The following is a 22,640-nucleotide window of genomic DNA, read 5'->3' on the forward strand; positions in this document are numbered from 1 at the left end:
ACACTTGGTTTTCTCATTTCTCATTGAGTACATGGTCAGGTTAAAAAATGCTGTGCTTAGCGCTATATTTTCAGATATATCTTTTCAAAGTTCTTCAATATAAAATTAAATCACAACCTGTTCTGGAGCATTGAATTATGGAACTTTTTTTTTAATTTTAGCCCATTTTTGTTAATAAGATTATCAATATATGTTCTTGCAAAGTAGCAATTTTTATGCAAAATATCATTTAAATTTTTTTTTATTTCTTCATTTATTGCAGCTTCTATTAAGAGCATCTTGACATAGTAGATAGAGAGAGATCTACTTTTGAGGCCCAAAAGATTTGGGTTCAAGTCTTTTTTCTGATACAACTTGGTTGTGTTACCTTGGGCAAACTATTTAATTTCTCAAATCACTGAGCCACTTGCTAAGATATTTTAGAGTTAAGGTATCTTATCTTTCATAGAAATTTTCTCACCTGGGAATATTCTTTATACTAATGAAATTATAGCTCTAGTTCCTATGTCTCTATTAAGAGCACAGGACAATAAGTCAAATTTTAATTTTTGCCAAAAAGAGGTTTTCAGGGATAAGGCTGTTTTTGTGCAACATACCCTTTATATCTATAACACAGTGACTTGAATTGGATTTTTAGCTTTTAAGACATATTTTTGTGATACATGGGGGAAAGTGACTATCTTCTGAGCTGCATCCAGATATATTGTATAAGGATCTTGTTTAAAAATTCACGTGGAATACCATATTTTTGTAGTCACCAATTTATGCTGATCATCCCGTTGCCATCTTTTCATTCAGGCACATTTTTATTCTGAGCCCATTCACATGGTTGTCTTAACTCTGCAATCTTTATGTTTGCAGATGATCCATAGAAACACAAATAAGGAATTGTAGCGGCAGTATTTCATTACTAAAGCTGAGTGATGTCAGGCATAATTATGGAGACTAACATCTGGAGTGGTTTATTAAAGGGAAACCTGCCAGGATTGTTAGCGTATACCAAACAGCATTAACCATATGTGCAGTTTTATAACTATTGAAAGTTGGGGGGCTGTGGTCTGAAGATAGATGAATAAAATCAAGCAAAGGAACTTTATTAATGCATCTTCCTCACTGAGACCATTTTAGTAGAGTTCTACCAAGCAGTTTATCAGGGATTTTCAAAGTAATGAACATCTTCCATCTGTAGAGATTTTTGATTACAAAGGTACCAGAAGGCTTGGGCTTGTCAAAGAGGCATAGTTTGCCCCCCTCCCTTTCAGACCTGATTTGAGTCTCCATAGAAAATAAATTAAGTGCTGAATCAGTTGTAACTAAATAAACATATATGCCCATAACTTTTTGTGTCCTTCTTAAGGTGTGTATTGCTGTTAGCCATATAAAGTAATATTAAACAGGTTCCTGCCCTTAAGATGCTTAGGACTTCCCATAATAGAGAGGTAAGAGTGAAAGGTGACCCTACTCTGTGGCTTAAAGACCTGTGAGAGGAGGTAAATTTGGGTTCTGCTCTCTAGTTGGATTAATCTGAAATAGAACAGGATTTCTGGGCTCCTGTTGATTTATAAAACCACAAATAGATAATTACCATTATCTATATTGGATCATGTTTGATATACCTTGTTAAACTTCCCCAACTGTATTTTAATCTGGTTCCGGTCACACTTGGAGTCTGAGTTTGACACCTCTGTAGTGTTCTATACTAAGAGTTCTTTCTGAGAAAGCTCTGCTAGGTAAACATAGACCCTTAAAACCAACTCCATGAGTCATGGAGTAAGTAAAACTTAGTTTTACTAAGTTTTACTAAAAGAGTAACTTACTTTTTTTGTAAGTTTTTGAGCCACTTCCTAAGATATGTTAGAGTTAAGGTTATCTTATTTGTCACAGAAATTTTCTCACCTGGAAATATTCCTTATACTAATGAAATTACAGCTCTCATCCCTATGTCTCTATTAAGAGCAGAGAACAATAAGTTAAAAATTAATTTTACATGAACATCTTCCATCTGTAGAGATGTTTTGTTTTACTCTAATTAAGCTATAGTAGAATGTATGTAATTCAGAACCAAAAATCTTATTGATTTCCTTTAAGTTTCTTTTACCTGTAGGTATTTAAATAGTACATTGGCTCTTCAGATGATAGAAATAACTGGGTGGATTTTATTGACCTGTCTCCCTCCCTGCCAGTTTCCCTCACTTCTACTCTGTTTCTTCTTCCTCTTGGTGCATGGTTATGTTGTGCCTTTTTGTGACTAGAAACAACAGAAAATTCCTATTTGATCATTATTTTATTGATCTGAAAGAAAGGGTAATATCTGCATTTAGAAAATAGGTTTTAGAAAAGTGTCCCTTCTCCATCTTCCACTAAAGCCCTACAGTAAAGCCTTACAGTGTAGAGGAAGTGATCCTGAGTTTTTTGCAGACTGGAGAGGAGTTCTACAAATCTTGCAAAGGTTTAAAAGATCGCTGGTATATATCTGACTGTCTTCTGAGACCCAACATAGCCAAGCACTGAGAGGCTCAGAATGGCAAGATTTGTGTCTGGGATATTAATATTATAGATCATAGAAGCTAATTAAATTGCCCATTGAGGCATGAAGGGGATCAATCAGCCAGTCAATAAATGTTTATTAAGTGTTTACTATATTCCAGGCCCTGTGCTAAGCACAAGGGATACAAAAAGAGGCAACATAGTCCCTGCCTTCAAGGAACACAGTGTAATGGAGGAGACAAGAAGTTAACAATTATATAAGCAAGCTATATAGAGGATAAATTGGAAGAATCCAGAAGCTTTCTCTGGATGGGATTTTACTTGGAACTTAAAGAAAGGTCAGACAGAAAGGTAGTAGGAATACAGGAGAAGGGAGAACATTTCATACACTGCAGAGAGCCAGAGAAAATGCCTGAAAATCAAGACATGGATTGTTTTGTCCATAGAATATCCAGAAACCCAGGATTACTGAATTGAAGAGTCCATGTTCTATATTAAGGTGTTAAGAATGGAAAGGGCACAGGGGAGTTTGACTAGAATGGGCTTTGAATATCTAACAGAACTTTTTTTATTTGATCCTTGAGGTAACAGAGAACCAAAGGAGTTTTGGTTTGGCTGCATTTTATAATTAAAAAAATTAATAGTATTTTATTTTTCCAAATACATGTAAAAGTAGTTTTCAACAAACATTTTTATAAAATTTATTCTAAATTTTTATCTCTCCCTCCTTATTTCTCCTCTCCTCAAGACAACAAGCAATCTGAAATAGGTTAAATATGTGCAGTGCTTTTAAACATATTTCCTTATTGTTGTGCAAGAAAAATCAGACCAAAAAAGGACCCACATGTGCAAAAATGTTTGTAGCAGCTTTTTTTTTGGTAATGACAAGGAATTAAAAATTGAATGGAAGCCTATCAGTTGAGGAATGGTTGAATAAGTCATGGTGTATGAAGATAATATAATATTATTGTTTTATAAAAAAATGATGAATAAGCTGATTTTACAAAGGGCTGCAAAGATTTATATGAATTGATGCTGAGTGAAACAAGCAGAACCAGCAATAAAATGTACACAGTAACAGCAGGAATGTGTGATGATCAACTATGAAAGATTTGGTTCTTCTCAGTAGTTCAGTAATCCAAGGAAATCCCAATAAATTGTAGATAGAATACGCCATTTGCATCCAGAAAAAAAACTATGGAGATTGAATGTAAATCAACACATGCTTTGTTCACTTCTCTTTGTGTTTTTCTGTTCTCTCCTGTGGTCTTCTCCTTGTTCTTATTTTTTCCCCCACATGATTCATAAAGAAATGTGTATTTTGATTTTTAAAAATCAGACCAAAAGGGGAAAAAACCATTAGAGGGAAAACAAACAAATAAAAAGATGAAAATACTATACTTTGAGCCACATTCAGTCCCCATAGTTTATTCTCTGGCTGTGGATAATATTTTCCCTCCCAAATCTATTGGAATTTTCTTGAATCATTGCATTGTTGAAAAGAACCAAATCCCCCACATGAACTTTTTATTACTGTGTATAACATTCTCCTAATTCTGCTCACTTCACTCAGAATCTGTTCATCTAAGTCTTTCCAGGCTTTTTTGAAATCAACCTCATCATTTCTAATAGAACAATAATATTTCATTACATTCATATACCATAATGTATTCAGCCACTTCCCAACTGATGGGCTTCTATTCAGTTTCTAGTTCCTTGCCACTATTAAAAAAAAACTGCTACAAACATTTTTGCACATGTGGATTTTCACTTTTTTATTATCTCTTTGGGATATAGACCCAGTAGTGAGACTGCTGGATAAATGAGTATGTACAACTTTATAACCCTTTGGGCTCTTTCCAAAATGGTTGGATCACTTCATAACTGCTCAAACAACATATTAGCATTCCAGTTTTTTTCACATCCCTTCCAACATTTATTATTATCTTTATTAATTTTTTATTATTTATTTATAGTATATATAATATGTATATATTATATATAATAAATATATATTATTTATTAATTTATTATCTATATTATCATCTTAGCCAACTTGAGAAGGGTGAGGTGATACCTCAGAGTTGTTTAAATGTTCCTTTCTCTAATCAATAGTGATTCAGAGCATTTTTTCATATTACTAGAAATGGCTTTAATTTCTTCATCTGAAAATTGTCTGTTCATATTCAGCGAAAGGAATTTTTTGAGTAGAGGGGTGATATTATCAGACATGCACTTTAGATATCTGTCTTAATAAATGAAAGTACCCAAAGGAGAAATCTTAGATCTTTGAAATACTCTGGAAATCCCATACTTAGCAGGACCTCACAGCAAATGAGACCTGGGTTCTGTAGTATTTTAGCAAAATGTGCACACTATTGTATTTTAAAGTGACTTTTTAATGAGGATATATGTTACTAATGCCAATTAAACATAGAGCAAAGTAATGGGAATATTTGTACTCCCCACTCCATTCCCCCTCCTACAGCTCTAATTGTATAGTTAGCAGAATATCTTTCCAACAAATACATTAGGGAAGTATGTTACAAGTAAGCACTGGAGAAACAAATTGGTCATTCTAAATGATCACTGCAGTGTTCTTAGATTTCACTTACCACTACAATTGAACCTTAGTCTGATCACATTCAGAATTAGTGTTTATAATTCTAAGGTTTTAAAAAATAAAACCTTTCCTTTGATTCTTTGCCCTGTACAAGGTGACATAATTACATCAATTAATAAACATTTATTAACTACCTACCATATGCCACGCACTGTAATAAGCCCTGCAAGTACAAAAAGAAGGAAAAGAGAGTCTCAAAGAGCAGACCTCAGGGAGCTTATAGTCTAATGTCTCTAAATTGTGACTTCTGATTTTTAGAATGCATCCATTATGTACAATACCCTTCCTCTGTAATTTATGTGTGTGTATATATGTATAAAATGTGTATGTGTATATATGTATAAAATGTGTATGTGTGTATATATACATATTTCTTTTCATATAAAATCATTTTATATATAATTTGTTATCCATGTTAATAAATAAATATAATTATATATTTTAATGCTTAGGGGCATTTAATATAAAACACCTAAATATACTTGAGGAATATTCACAATTGAATAAAAATGATGAACTTGGCCCAGTGTCACTGAGTGGTAGCTGAAGTACAGGAGATATTAGTGACATATAGGAATCTCTTTAGTTTCCTCATATCCATTCTTCTGATTTCCTTTCTTTTCCCCTTATTCTTTATCTGCCAACAGCACCCATGGGCATTCTTTATTTTCCACGGATGAACCTCTGAGTCAAGGAGCTCCTTGACCCCCAAATTAAGCAATAAAAGTACAATGATAGTTTTAAATATTTTATAGAAATTCAAGTTATTGCCTCTTTAGAACACTTCAATTGCATTTATGGCAAGGAAATAGTCACTTGGCAGTTTGGCCCTTTCTATCTGATTAATAAGAAATGAACAAGATCGAAGTTCTAACTGAATTTTTGTTCCTAGGAAAGAAAAGCAGGAGACTGTCATGATCCATGTTAGATACGCACTATTGCTGTTTCCCATTGGGAGAAAAAGCTGGGAGGAAACGCATGTGTGCTGTTCTCAGCATAGTCTCATGCACAATAGTACTATTAAGCAATTTTTCATGGTTTCAGTGGCTATGGTCTCTGTCAATATTGAATCCCCTTGTCAGTGGTGATTGATGTCTCTCTCCTCTTATTAGCTGACCATGGCAAAGAGTAATTCACTGTCACCTTGTCCCTCCAGGGACCTTATGAGGGGTGCTTTGTCCCCCTATTTTTTTTACCCTTCTGCAATCCTAATTATTTTGCAACTCAAGGTCTGTGGGCTAAAGGGGACCCTTGAAGTATCCCGAAATCTTGGGACTAGAAGCCCCAAGTATTTAGTCAGTGTATCATATATATTTTAATATTTTAAGAAAAATAAAATTTTTCTTTGTCTATTCTGCTATAGGTCACAGCCTCTCTGCACTTTGCATAGATAATTTTGCTTTTGGTAAAGAAATGCATCACATAACAAATAATTCTGGAGAAAAGATTCTGAACTTACTTAGCTTTCCTGCCGTTTTTTTTTTTTCTTCCCTGTAATTATTTAGTCACATCTGACTTTTTATGTGACCCCATTTGGATCATTTGAGGTTTTTTTGGCAACTGTACTAGAATGGTTTACCTTTTTTTTTTCTCGCTTTATGGATGGCAAAACTGATGCAAACACAGTTAAGTGACTTATCTAGGGTCACACAGCCAACAAGTTTCTAAGGCTGGATTTGAACTCAGGAAGATGAGTCTTTATCCACTGTACCACGTAGTTGTTTTTAAGCAACTTAAACACACACATTTCATTGATAGACTCACTGAAGCCTTTCTAGGTTGGTACCAACTGATAGAACTTGTCCTGTTGAGTCAGACTTTTGAGAAGTAAGGGCTCCCCTTACCTAAGGAGGCATCAGAGTAGAAAAGACTTCAGTGGCGAAATCAAAACATTTCACAATAAAAACTATCCTTGAGTAAACAAATGATAAGAGAAGCTTATCCTTTTATTTTTCTTTGTGTACCTCTTTTTAAAAATCTATTTTATAGTTATAGGTAATATATATTATAAAATATAATGTTATTATATTATATAATATATTTTATTTATATATATATAGTTACACTTTTGGTCCTTTGATTTCATACCTTGTGTTCTGTATATTTTTATTTTTAATGTATTAGTAGTATCACATTACATTGCCATGTAATATTTATTATTATAATTATTTGTGTATATTATATACTTTGATTTTAAGGTCCAGGAGGGCAGTTCTCATCTGAATTCTCAATCTCAATCTACATGTAGTCATTCAGTCATTTTTTTTGGTTATGTACAGCTCTTCAGAACTCACTTTGGATTTTCTTAGCAAAGCTAGTGGAGTGGTGTGCCATCTCCTTCTCTGGCACATTTATAGATGAAGAAAAGGCAAACAAGGTTGAGTGACTTGCTCAGGTTCACACAAGTAGTGTGTGAGACGTAGTTAGTATTTTAAAATGTATATTGCATTTAATGAAATGCCAATTTTTTCAGATATTTCTCTCCATCTAATGAACATGTTTTCTTTTATATTTTTATTATAACAAATAATCAATTTATGAATATTCTGATAAGCATTTTTTTCTTTTGAAGTACATATTTTAATCAGTAGAGTACTTAGGTTGTCATGATTTATTTCTAAATGTGGTGATTTTCTTCTTTAAAATAATATAAATATGATGGTTCTCTCTCTGAGAGAGAACAGGTTTCTCTGGGAGGTTTTCTGGAGGCAGCCTTAGTTGCAGTTCAGATCAATAATTACCCCAAAAGCAGCCAGGTGTTAAAAGTTCAGATCTTTTTTTGCCTCCAATATAGCCCAGTTAGTTTAGAGGCCTATCTCTCTGCTTGGTTCCAAGAGCTCCCTCCGAATGTCTCCAAATCCAAAGGTTTGTCCTTCAGCCACCAGCCAGCCAAGTGGAAAATGGAATGGATCTCTCTTGCCTTGGAGAGAGGGCTTCTGGCTCTCTAACTCGAAGCTAAGAGCCTCTTTATATATGATTTCCCAAAAGTTGACTCCTCCTTCTGGAGGTCACACCAAGGGAGGTGTGAATTCACAAAGTTACAAAGCTTACTTTGTGAATCTCCCATACTTGTGAACTCCAATGAGTAAAGGTGTGACCACAAGCATTGTATCAATTAGTTCTACTTAGTACCTTGTTTCAGGTTCTGGCCCAAAACATCAACTCTAATGAGTTAGCAGTTTGTAAAGATTCCAACAATTTCTCATTACCAGATTGTTTCTAAAAATGATTATACCAATTTATAACTTGACTAGCAACCTGAGTGTTCCTGTTTCCTTATAAACTCTTACAAGTATGTCACTTTTGATTACTTTTTAATTCAGTTATTTAAAAATGATTTTAAATAGTTTTCACTTGCCTTTCTATGAATATTAGAGCATTTGAATAATTTTTCAGGACATTTATAATTTTTCATTCACATATATAAATATATATATTGTATACATATGTAATACATATATATACATACATACATATATATATATATATATATATATATATTCATTCAAATGTAAGCTCCTTGAGAGAACATTTTTTTTCCTTTTGTATTCTAAGTGTCTAACAAAGTACCTGGTATGTAGATTTTTAAGATATACTTCTTGGTTGATAGGTGTTTTAATATACTTTAACACCATTTCATGTGTTGATCTTATAAGTTCCATATAAAATCTGTAAACCAGTAGATTTAACCTTAAAAATATTTTTTTTTATTATTTCAAAAGAGTGAGCTGAAATTTACCTTCTTGTATTTGAAACCATATAGTAAACATTTAATCCCTCTTTTCCATGGCTGCCCATGATATTTTTGAGGACAATGATTAATTCTTTCAGTGTTTTTTCTCCAGGGCAATTTCTTAAAGTCTATCTTAGATCTTAAGATTTCCAGTTCTATCACCATACTTACTGTGTTCCATCTGGATGTTCTTCAGTCTGTCAGTGTTTCCCTTAAAATGTGTTGCACAGAACTGAATATTATTTCCCATAGGTGGTCCTAATAGCACAGAACACAGTGGGATCTCCTTCATTTTTGATACACTGCTTTAGCTAAAGTTCTAGTTGCTCGCTGAGGTTTCTACTCTCACTTTGGCACACATAAGAATTTTGAGTCAAGTACAACTTTACTGTATCTTTAAGATATTACTGCTTTCTACATATATTCTTCTTATGTATATGTGTATCACATATTCATAATCAAATTTTTAATTGAAGTGCAGACATTTATATTTATCCCCATTAAAATTTACCTTGTCAAAGCTATTGTTTAAAACTGTGGAGATCCCTCTGGATCTCGATTTTGGGCTCCATTCTCTTAAGACTCCATCTTCACTATGGGTAAGTGTATTATCCATATTTATCCAAATCACTGAAAAAAAAATGTTGGAACATTATCGGATGAAGATAGTTCTATGTTATGGGGCAGAGTCATTAAGAAAATTGTATATTGACAGTTCATACTTTTTATAAGTAAGTGGTTCATATTTTTTTAGTTATAACTCTATTAATTTCGATATTTTAGATAAGAAAGAAGAAAGTGCTTGTAATTGATTTTTCTTTTCCTACTTCTGAGCGTTGTTCTTTTATTATTTTGTGGTAATTATTGTCTTCTTACAGTGAGAGAATTGTTTTATTTAATGGTGGGACAATCTGTATAAGGCCATCTACATGGCACAGTGGATAGAACATTGGAACTGCTTTTGGGACGATCAGTGTCCAAACTGGGCCTCAGACACTTGATAGCTGTGTGATTCTAAATAGCTCATTTACAAACTCAGTCTTCCTCAGTTTCTTCAGCATGTAAAGTAAGAATAATCATGGCACCCTGAGGGTATCTGGGAGGCAGAATGACTATAGCCCTGGACTTGGAATCAGGAAAATTCATCTTCATGAATTTAAATCCAACTTCAGACACTATGTGATCCGGTGCAAGTCACTTAACCTTGTTTGCCTCAATTCCTCATTTATAAAATGAATTTGAGAAGGAATGACAAAAAATATTTTTACCAAGAAAACTCAAAATGGAGTTACATAGAATCAGACATGACTGTACAATAGCAATAACCTAGGATTATTATGAAGGAAATGAGTTAATGTTTGTAAAAAAAATGTTTGTAAAACACTTAATATAATGACTCTCACATAGACACTATATAAATGTTAACTAATATTATCATTTACTGCAGTTACTGCTAGTCTTAGTACTACATCCTATTAGCCATTGTTAGAATCTGGGAGGGAATAGACATTTATTAAATACCGAGTATGTGTCAGGTAGAAAGCTAAATTTGTTTTCTTAGTTTAAGATCCTTTCATTTTTAAACATCTTTGGGCATTATGAATTTAAAATCATTTATCCATCTTTGGCATATAGCATATGACATAGCCATTATAGTGTGTAAAGAACATGAAACTAATGAACTTTTAAAAATAGTGCCATGGATTCTCCTATGTTATAATTACAAGAATTCTAGTATATTATATTTAGCTTCAGAGGCCATCTAGTACATCCTAGTTTTCAGACTAGGAAACTGAAGACTTAGGTTTGGTAAAAAGATCTGTCCAAGGTCATGCCGATAGTAAGTGTTAGATGAGATGTGAACCCAAATCTGCAGATTCCATAGGCAATATCCTTTGTAATATTTTCTAGTACTCTAGTAATTCCATGGTTTAATTTTTAATTCTCTTTTTATATTTAAAAACATCTTCAAAAGCTAAAGGGGAAAAATAAGTTTTTGCCATGAAAATGGAATATACAGAGATTCACACACATATATGCACATATTATTAAATACAGTCTTTTTAATAATCCTGTTGTTAGCCTTTAATCCTGTAAGCTTTTATCCAGGGTTTTATGTACATGACCAGCATAACTCAGAGTCTATTTAGACCATCATTAGAGAATAGCAATCTCATGATCATCCATTGTAAACAAAAGGATCATTGAAGTGTTTTTTTTTCTTTTTAAAATGTTTTTTTCTTTCTTTCAAGTGTTTTTTTAAAAGGGGGGAAGGGTGAAGTCATTTCAAGGGGATAAAGAGAACTGAGGAAGATTAAAAAGTTGTAGGATTCTAAAAATGAAAGGAAGATTTGCTGGCTTGAGGCACTTACTGGTTTATAGGAATCAAATGGAATTAGTAAATCAACTAGTGGACACCATGTAATGAAGGTCATGTACTTAATTATGTTTCCTTTCTTCAATGTGAAAGTTTCATTACATCCTCTTCTTTCTCATACAAACAAAGTAAGAGGTGAATATACAGAATGATATTGAAGATATTCATGTTTGGCAAATAGAGAAAAAGATCATTAAAGAAAAAATTTAACTGTGCTAAGAAAATGTGGATCCACATGACCTTTGACTTCTGACTTCCTAAGTGACAAAAAAGTCGATTAAAATTAATCTTCTAACTTTGTCACAAAGATTTCATTTGGAGTATATTTTTTTGGGGGAAGGAATTGGAATATTTTAAGATTTTATGAAATGTTCATATTGTTAAAGTACATTTAAAGTCCTTTATTATTAAAATGTATTTTAAGAGTAATTTTAATATTTACATTTTTAAAAATATCTCCCAGGGAAGGAGAATTTATATAGGCTCAATCATCATAATACATAGAGCATGTTATACGTTCCTCTTCTAATCTACAGAATAGAGCAACACATCACCTAAATTGTTAAGGAGGGAGAAAATTTACAGTATCCTTGCATGTTTTGAGAGGGTCCAGATTACCCAAAATTTGGTTTATAAGGTGAACAGTACTCTTCTCTATTTCACAACTTGACTTATGATCTTTGGATTAAAGAAGCAAAATATGTTATAACATGCTTTCTAACAATCAGTAGCACACAATATAATTAGTTTTATAAAGTATATCTCATCTATATACATCTCTCTTTATCTCTCTACCTATCTATATTTATATCTATATCTATCTAATATAAAATTTGGACATGAGTCAAAATGACTGAACTTCATGTTGATTCCTTGACCAGTATGTAAATTCTGATCCTTTTGGCCTTGGTGTATGTATGTCATTTAAAACATATGGTAGTCTTCTCTGAACTTGATAACATAACACTGAGGACACTGAATTGTAAGCAATAGTATATCCTAGGCTATGTTTAATGGTATATAAGTGGACATAATTCATGAAAAGTATAACTAAAAGCAAAAAAAAATCTTTGTGAAAATGAATCAGCTTTTAACTTCATATTAAATTATTCTGTTCTAAAAGACTGAAAACTATAATCAAGTTCTTTCTATGTAATTTACCATAGATTACTATTTTAAGAGAATAACATGCTTTGTTAAAAAGCTTTTATACTATTGGCTTAAGGTGTTCCTTCTTCCATTTGAGTTAAACCTTTCAACCTGCTGTTAGATGCTCTGAGCTTTTAACCTATAAATTTTTACAATGAAATCATAATGAATGTTGAAACTGGTGTAGATTATTCAAAATAGGATTAAATTAGCTTTTTGTCACTTGTCTTGCCCTCTAGAAAAAGAAAAGAAAGCGTTTACTTATGTTCAAAGATGGATATTTTATCCAGTGTTTTATATTCTAAACTGTAGAGTTAGTCTCTCTTTGGCATACATGGTTTTACATTTACATTATAGGTTAATTGCTGTTTTGATGGTAAAATATAGGTGAATGAGCCAGAAATAACATTAATAGTAATATTTCTTATGCCATTATTTCTGATAAATAGTAATAATTAACATTTATGTACTGCTTTAAGTTTTTCAAAGTGTTTTATACAAATATGATTACTTTTGAAATTCATCTTGAAATAGGATAATTCAAAGGATATTATTAAGTGCCTACTATGTGCCAGTTGCTATGCTTAGCACTGAAAATACAAAGAAAGGAATTCACTATCTAATGGAGGTTGGTATTATAATTATCTATTTTACAGATGAGGAAATCAAGTCTGAGTGTCCACAGGTAGGATTTGAATGTAAGTCTTTTTGTTTTCAAATGCAGCGTTTTATCTATTATACTACTTGTAATGACTCAATAATCCTATTGTTACAGCCAAAATTGATGTTATTGTCTGTCCTTACAGACTGTACCATTTTGATTAATATCCCATATTTTGTTTAACTCCCCAATTAAAGTAAATGAGGTTGATTTCAGGGCTACAAAAATTTGTGATCTTAATAATATTCTTCATCTTGTTTACTTTACAAAAGTAAAATCTTTGAGAATTGGTACTATGTGGGAATATTAAAAGAACATCAAATTTTCCTAAATGTCATCTAGTTCATTTCTGGCCTCCTGTTTAGGCTCAACTTTGGAGAATTTTTGTCCTGGTTAGATGTGTTCATGAATAAGCTCTGTAGATTGTCCATCCAAATAGATGGAGTCATGTGGACAAGAGTTATCTTCTATTTGATCTTTCCAATGTCTATGTTCAGACTAAATTCTTTTATGGGATGATATCTTCCAGGAGCTCTTCAGTATTTAAGGGGATTGGTATGCTGCTTTATGTCTTTTTTTTAAAGAATGTAAGATCTTTATCTTTTAATTTTAATAGTATTTTATTTTAACAAATACCTACAAAGATAGTTTTCAGTTTTCACCTTTGGAAAACCTTGTGTTCCAAAATTTTTCTCCCTCTCGCTCCCCCTTTCTCTTTCTCAAGAACAAGTAATCCAATACAGTTAAGCATGTGCAATTCTTCTAAATATATTTCCATATTCATCATGCTGTGTAAGAAAAATCAGATTAAAGGGGGTGAAAAAGAGAGGAACAAAAAAGAAGCAAAAAGTGAAAATTATATGTTTCAATCTATATTCATTTTCCTTAGTTCTCTCTCTTTCTGGATACAGATGGCACTTTCCATAAATCTACTGAAATTGCTTTGAATCATCTCATTGTTGAAAAGAGCCAGGTCCATCATGGCTGATCATCACATAATCTTGTCATTGTTGTCTACAATGTTTTCTTGATTCTACTTACTTCATTCAGCATCAGTTCATATAAGTCTTTTCGGGGTTTTCTGATATCAGCTTGCTCATCATTTCTTGTAGAACAATAATATTCCATTACATTCATATGCCATAATGTATTCAGTCATTCTCCAACTGATGGGCTTCCATTTAATTTCTAGTTCCTTGCCACTACAAAAATACTGCTATAAATATTTTTGCGTATGTGCGTCCTTTTTTTTTTTTTTCCTTTTTATTATCTTTTGGGAATACAAACCCAATAGTGAGACCGTTGGATAAAAGCGTTTTTTCATATGACTAGAAAAGGCTTTAATTTCTGTATCTAAATATTATCTGTTCATATCCTTTCACCATTATTCAATTGGGGAATGGCTTATGTTCTTTTAAATTTGAATAAGTTCTTTATACATTTTAGAAATGAGTCCTTTTTCAGAAATATTGGATGTAAATTTTTTTTTTACCAGTTTTCTGTTTATCTTCTAATCTTGGCAGCATTGGTTTTGTTCATATAAAATCTGTTAAATTTAATGTAATCAAAATTATTCATTTTGCATTTCATAAGGTTCTCTCATTATTCTTTAGTTATAAATTCCTTCCTTCTCCACAGATCTGAGAGGTATATTATGTCTTGTTCTCCTAATTTTTTTTATATTTTCATCTTTTATGTATAAATCATGAATCCATTTCAACCGTATCTTGGTATAAGGTGTTAGGAAAGTATTGCTTTTAAAGCTATAATGAGATATGTTCTTTACCATCACTCCATCAAGAAAAAAAGTATAAGAATCCTGCCTTCAAGGAATTTATAGTAGGGGTCATGATAACAATGTGAACCAAACTAAGACAAAGTTTAATGTAATATTATTTCATGAGAGTTTTCTTTTACTTTTGGAAATTCCATCTAGACACTTGCAAACAGCCTTTGGAGTTTCATACAGATCTCTACTCCTTTGCCCTTATGTTTTTTTTTTTTTGTTTGTTTGTTTGTTTGTTTTTTAGATTAACCATCCTATTGAGATCTCTGGTATTTTCACTCATCTCACTTGACACCTAGTCTAGAATCAGTTATTACCTTGGATAAACAGCACACAAAGGAAATCCTTTACCATCTGCAAGAAGCTTTTCCAATATCCCTTAATGTTAGTGTTTTCTGAGATTATTTTCATATATGATAGATGGAAAAAAATACATATACACATATATCTTGCATGGCACATAGCACCATTCTTATTTGACAGTGAGCATATTGAGGACAGAGACTGTTTTTGTCTTTTTTTGGGGGGTAGTATCCCAGCATTAGCCAAGTGCCTGGCAGATAATAAATATTTGTTTGTAGCTGATTATTATTAACTTGGGATTCTTGATATTTTGGATCAATATTTTATGCACATAAACATAGGATGGGAATATAAATGTATATATATATATATACATTTTTGCATATATGTATATCTTTGAGAACTGATACTCTATGGATGTACCTTTGTACGATATACATATGTACCCTTGTACAATATATGTATGTACAGACTAAATAAATATTACAATGTAGTATTTTCACCTTTGTTGTTGTTTACTTTTTTTTTTCTTTGTCATTTTTTTTTCATTTTGATCTGATTTTTCTTGTGCAATATGATAAATATGAAAGCATGTTTAGAGGAATTATACATGTTTAACCTATATTGTATTACATGCTGTATAGGGAGGATTGGTGGGGAGAGAGGGAGAAAAATTTGGAACGCAACGTTTTGCAAAGGGCAATGTTGAAAACTATCTTTGCTTGCATTTTGAAAAGTAAAAAGCTATTATTATAAAAAAAAATGAAACAGAGTGCTTCATCCAGGGAATACAATATCTTAGCAACCTCCTATAAGTCAGTCATTCTAAACCAGTTTTTTGTTTTGTTTTGTTTTGTTTTGTTGTTAATTAGTCAAAAATCTGTCTTCTTGTAACTTTCTTCTACTGGCCCAACTTCTGCTTCCTGGAGCAATACAGAATAAATCTGCTCCCTTTTCTAAATCATGGTTCTATAATTACTTAAAGACTGATATTATGTGTTCATAAAATCTAATATATTAACATTTTAAGTACCCAATTTAAAATTATTTTTCAAAAGACAAAGTTTTTAGGCCCCTGTATATCACATCTTACTTACCCTTCCTTTAGATGCACCTTAGTTTGAATCTCTTAAAATAAGGCACATAGACCCAGAGTGTTACAGAGTTGTGGTTTGACCAGCACTAAGTGCACAGTGAGATTATCTAGCTTTATCTGGACACTATAAAGTTGTGAGTAAAATCTAAGGTTGTGCATTTTATCAGCTAGTTCATACTGTTGGCTCATTTTAAACTATTAAACCCCATCTTGTTAGAACAGTGGGCCAAGAACAACAAAATGAAATCCAAAAGAAAAATAATAAAATAATGACTTGATTCTAGTCCAAAAAATATTTATTGCTCACTATGTGCAAACTGTACTTGGTATTAGGGATGTAAAACTAAAATAAAATATAGTCCCTGCTCTCCAGGAATATTTTACTGTGGGAAGCAACATGTAAACAGATAAATAGAGGTGATTTTAGGAACTTGATTTTATTGTTTAAGCCCCTTATTTTATAGAAAAATTTACATGAAAATTTGAGGAAGGAGAGTGTTAACAACTAGATCTTATAAATGTATTTGCTTAAATATGATATGAGGGAGATCTGGCTTGACAGTAACCAGTAAAAAAAAAATGGGTTAAATGGAGCACTTACTCAATGTGGGCCCCAAAGGCAATTGGCTCTCAAGAGAATTATGTAGCTAATACATTTCTAAAAAATATAGCTATCTAATGATACAGTGAACTGCTTGATACAGTGAAGGCCACTTTGCAAATGTTTAAGCAGAGGCCATCTGTGCCTGGGGTCCCATGGAAAAAAAAATTCCTGAATTGGGAAATTATTCTTTTGCTTTCCTACCTTAAGTTTGTAGGATTCTTTGTAAGTACAGAGGAAAGCCTTGAAAACTTTTTTGAAGGAGAGGGTGAAGATATATTTTTGCACCATGGAGGTTCTACAGATCTGAAAGTTGGCTGGCTTTTAGTTGCTTTTCTAAATTCCTTTGTTCTGTGAAAATCATAATTTGTCTTCAGCATTTTTTTGTTCTATGGCTGTAAGAATGGGCTCAAATGAGACCACTGGGAATCTAATATGCCTACATAATGAAGCTTATGTATGTGTGTGTTTGTATGTGTGTGTGATTTTTTTAAAAAAGATCCACAGCTGTATTTTATAAAGTCTTTTTAGGCAAGTCCAAGAAACTGATCTTTATGGCAAGCTACTGACAACGCCAAGTTTGAAGTTACATTGGAAAGCTGTTTTGTACTTATTGAAGTTATTATAAACAGTTTAATTGGCCTTTTTTTTTCTTCTGCAGAGAAAGAAAGTTAGTGTGTGTGGCCCAGCGTTGTATAGTTTGGAGAAAGACTAAGTAAGATTTCTTCTAACCTTGTAAAACATGGCATCTTTGGACCAAAGCCAAGCATTAGGAGAGTTTATCCTTAAAGAATATTCTGAACAATTGAAGTATATAAAGATTGGCTCTTTCAAATATATTTTGACAGCAATTCTGCTACCTCTTAATTGAAGAGTATGGATTTTGCACAGATGTTTTCATATTTCAGGATATAGCATGACTTGTAGTTTCCATTTATGCCCAATAGTTCTTTTAGACATAACCAGCCATGGCACTTTATTAGATTCATTATCTTGTGGAATATTTAAATATCAAAATGCTAAAGTTTAGTGAAATGAATATTGACTTAAGAGTTAGAAGTTCCCAGGTTAAATCTTGCTCCTATCACTTAAAACTATGTAATAATCTTGGGCAAAGCCATTAACGTCTCTGGATTTTATTTTCCTCATGTGAAAAATGGGGGCCAGAGAAAGAAAGAGAATAGGTTCTTTGATTTCTCATGTCAGTTTGATCTATAAATATGGTTTTTTTCTAACTGTATTCTCCACATTTGATGAACCCTAAGCCAATTGATATATATTCTCATTTTTAAAAAATTTTTTAAAAAAAATCAGTTGCTATTGACATTTTTTTGTGTAGAAGGAAAGGAGAATATACTTGATTCTAACTTTGTCCCTGTGGTATGTCTAAAGAAATTGCTGTTATATCTGGGAAATCTCAAAAGATTTCTTACTAAGATTGAAAGTTACACCTTTAATGAACATTTTAATCTTTTTTAAGGCATGGCTAGATGGCAGTTTGCAAGGATCTGGGGATTTTGAGTTGGTTGAACAATCAATTGTATAATAATCACCTTGGTTACCAAAAGAGTTGGTATGATGATAGGGTGTATAGATAGTATTCTCCAAACGCTGGAGGCATTGATTTCTGTTCTAATCAGACCTCATCTTGAGTATTGTATTTATTTGATGCCATATTTTAGGAATATCATCATGGTAGTGAGTATCCAAGAAGATAAGATGATGATGGTAGGAGATCTGGACTCAGCTTAAGAACTTCAAAGTTTTAACATAAAAAGGGATGGGGGAGCATGGTAATGATCTTCAAGTATTTGAATGTAGCAAAAAACAGATTTAAAGTAGATGTAAATGGAAAACCCCCCAACAATTTACAGTGTTTTCCAAGAATAGTCTGGGCTTTTCCATTTCTCTATTACAGGTTGTTGGGAATATTGAAGAGATTTATGATCAGAGAAAAATAACATAAGATGCTAATAATAAGATCCCTTCCAAATCCAAGATTCTATAAATGTATTTTTAAAGATATTTATAGGTACATTTATAGCACTTGAAATGGCAGTGATTTCTTAATTCTGGGATTTGGGAGCACTTGGTGAGTTAAAAAAAATAACCCTGTGCAGTTTATATTACAAAATAATCTTTTAATTTGGGACTTAGAATTTATGAAATCTTCTTTTACCACTTCTTTTTTTAATTCTTTAGAATTGATTCTGAGGCTTTATATAAAGATGATCTGTAAATTTCATATTTCTGTACTATTTAAGAGTAAGATTCCTTTCATTGTGTAGCAGATGACAAAAAAAGAGAAACAGTTTTAAAGTAGCTATTCTTCATAGATTTGTACCAGTAAGAAATTTTAAGAATCATTTGAGCAGAACAATTAAAAATGAACTTGAGTCTTAGTTCTTTTTGGCATTGTGTGGCATTCTAAATAGAATTCAAAGTTATTTTGCCTTACAGCTCCAAAAATATGTATGAATTGATTATTCAGCTTGTCCTCAATAACAATTAAGATAATTTTTTCCCTGTAACTCTGAACAATACAAAACTAAACATAATCGGTCCTTAAAATTTAGACAGACTTCTCTTTTTAGTAAGAAAAAATTAGTTTAAACCAAATTTTGTTCTTACAAATGCTTGTATTGCTATGTTTTGTTTTCAAATTAACTTCATTTAAAAAACTTGTTCTCTTTTTATTCAATTAATATACATTGTCCATTCCCTTTCTGTGAGCATATATGCCATGACTCTGAGATGGGCTTTTTTTTCCCTTTCTCTTGTATTTCTTTACATTCTTTCCCAGCTATCCCCCCATTTATAAAGTTTTTAATTATATTCTCTATGCAGATGACTCCCAGATCTATATATTCATTTTAAATTTCCTGAGCTTCAGTTCTACATTGCTATCAATTTATTGTTTGTTTTTGATTCATATTGGATATTCATTAAGTACCTCAGCCTCAACATGGCCAAATTATAATTCATTTCCTCAAAAATCAATCCTTCTTTTCAACTTCCTAATTTTTTTTCTTAAGGATATTATCATCCTTCTACTGAACCAGATCCATGACCTTGGTGTTATTCTTGAATCTTCGCTTACCTTCTCACTACCCATCTCTGATTAGTTGCTAAGCATTGTCAGTTCTAATTCCACAGTATATCTTATATCTGTCCTTTGCCCCCTTATCTCCACTACCCTTTCTTCCAGTTCAAACATTAATTACCACCTTTCAGTTGGACTTTTATAATGGACTCCTAATAGGGTTCCCTTCCCCAGTTTTCTCCCCTTTCCTATCTATTTTTTGTACAACTCTCAAAGTGATGCTCATTTCTAAAGCTTATGTCACTTCCTACAGATTTTTTACTTTCCATATTATCATTCTTTATGTAATTTATTCTAGCCATTCTGAGCTCTTTTTGTTCATGACATTATGTCCCCAAGGTCTTTAAATGATAGAATGCATTCTCATCTCACCTCCATTATTTGTAATGTGCCTTTGCTTTAGTATTACTTTTTTAGTCAAGGCTTAATAGGTCTTTCCTGATTCCATCAGCTATTGCCTTTCCCCCCTTCTCAATGCTTTGTATGGACATATGTATTCACCTTGCTTCCCCTGATAACATATCACCTTCTTGAGATCAAGGACTTTTATTTTGTCTTTATTTCCCTGGTTTTATCATCAGGTGCATAATTAATACCTGTTTGTTGATGTCGGGACATAAATACAAAATTTTTGTCTGCATGTTTCTACCAGCCCATTAAAACATCTCTCTTTGGCATTGCTGACTTACTAATTGAGAAATCTTACTCCTTATTCTCTTTGACTTTTTTATGCATTTGACTTTTTTTTAAACACATCTTTCTCCTTTATGCTCCTCACTCTTGGGTTTCTTGATGTTGTACTACTTTGGCATTCCTCTGACTACTCTGACCATTCATTTTTCTATCTTTTTTCCTGACTTCTCTTTCTGTCCTCTGAGTTAAGATTTTATAACTTAGGCTCCATAAACTTGTTTAAAAATTTGATTGTTGCTGTTTCCATCAGCACTTCCCATGGAGGGATTGTGATATCTTTGCTGCTTTTGCTTGCTCTCTGACCCCTTGTGAAGCCCAAAATTCTCAAGAGGAGGTCCAGTAACTTCATTCTACACTAGTTAGATATGTCAAGAGCAAGAGACACCAGTGTAACCCAAGAGACATTAACAACAGTATGAAGATGATTCAATGGCCAGATCTTGATGACCAATATAGACTGTGAAAGAAATAAGAAGATAAAATAAATATTACCAGGTAGATTCATAAAGTTTTTGGTGCATGAGATTAAAGACTTAGAAGTGCTATAGATGTCCAACAAATCTTACTGTACTGAGATTGCTCACATTGTTTCCTCTAAGAATTGGAAAATCATTGTTGAGAGAGCCGCTCAGCTAGCTTTCAAAATCACCAATCTGAATGCTAGACTGAAGAATGAAGAAAATGAGTAAAAAACTTTGCATATTTTTATTGGTTTTAAATAAACAACCTACCAAAAAAAAGTGATAACTGGACTTCACTAAAAATGACCTTCTTTGTAGTCCTGTGTGCTTTCAGTGCATTTAAAAACATTATGTTGAGAAGGAATCTTTAGATTTCACCAGATTGAAAAACATGTTCATGAAACACAAAAAGGGTTAAAAAACGTTTGCTCTAAATATATTTTCCCCAAATTTTTTGTTTTCAACCTTCTTTTATTTATACTTTAATGATATCTAATCTCATCTTCAAACTCCTTCAACTGCCATTTCTAGCTAGAAGATTCCCTGATATTTTCAGCCCTAATCAGACCCCTACTTCAGATGGCTGATATATGTTTATCCTTTGAATACTCTGTCACCATAAATCTGGCATATTTTTATCTGTCACTCCAAGAAACTGCAGCATGCTCAGTGGCCACATCTAGAAAAATATCTTGGGAGATGGGGTGAACCAGGTTGGGAATAACTGATGGGCCTCAAACCTAGTAGTGAATTAGGGGATGTCTACCCCAACCATGTGAATATCTCCGCCAGTGGAATAGGTAGATGAGAACAATTTATTCCAAGGCAGCTGAAGCAGGCATTTGGAGCTTGGTCAGACATCAAAGGCATCAAGGTCATCCAATGTATCCTGGACCATCGCCAGTCTTTCTGATTTTTGTCTTGCCACTGGACTTTGATGATGTATGTAAATAATTCTTTGATTAGTGGTCATGATTCCAGACCATCTGTCACTAGACATCAGTTAGTGTACATCCAGGAGAAACAAAGCCATTTTAATAGTTTCCTAAGTTAAATATAATTGAGAAGTTAAATATGATGAAAAATACTTCACGAAGCAGCTTTGTTCTATAGTTCAATAAAAATGTCTTTTGAATTAGCAAACTGATCCAGATATATCTAATATCACCATTCGCCTAAATTAGGGGAGATATAATTAAGAGTTGATTATATGTGGCTAGTTTAAGATGTATAGAGCACAGTTGCATAAAAATTTGAAGAAATACTTCTAACCCTGTCTCTTAACATTTCCCTTCCCATAAGGCAAATAACAATGAAGCCAGAAACATTTATAGTATAAAAAGTGTGCCTCTAGCTTACATAGGAGCCCTATGTGATGCAGATTTGTTTGAGAGAGTTTTAGTATGCTGACACTTTGATTACTCCTCACCTAGCATACAATATCAAGGGACTTATTCTGTAACGTTTTTGGCCTTCCCCTTTATCATAATTGTGGAGTGTCACATATTTCTGATGGAGATAGATTTAGAACAATTGTTGATTGGAAGCTCTTGACAAAAAAAACCAG

General features: G+C 32.6%; 1 protein-coding gene and 1 pseudogene across 6 annotated transcripts in view; both read left to right on the forward strand.

Moving 5' to 3' along the window:
* The window catches only part of LOC127545955 (60S ribosomal protein L32-like), a 198,078-nt pseudogene extending 176,777 nt beyond the window's left edge, over nucleotides 1-21,301 (forward strand).
* Nucleotides 1-22,640, forward strand: part of PTPRM (protein tyrosine phosphatase receptor type M) — a 966,854-nt gene that overhangs the window by 187,745 nt on the left and 756,469 nt on the right. The gene's annotated exons all lie outside the window — the stretch shown is intronic.

This window comes from Antechinus flavipes, chromosome 1, assembly GCF_016432865.1.
Source record: "Antechinus flavipes isolate AdamAnt ecotype Samford, QLD, Australia chromosome 1, AdamAnt_v2, whole genome shotgun sequence".
Taxonomy (NCBI): domain Eukaryota; kingdom Metazoa; phylum Chordata; class Mammalia; order Dasyuromorphia; family Dasyuridae; genus Antechinus; species Antechinus flavipes.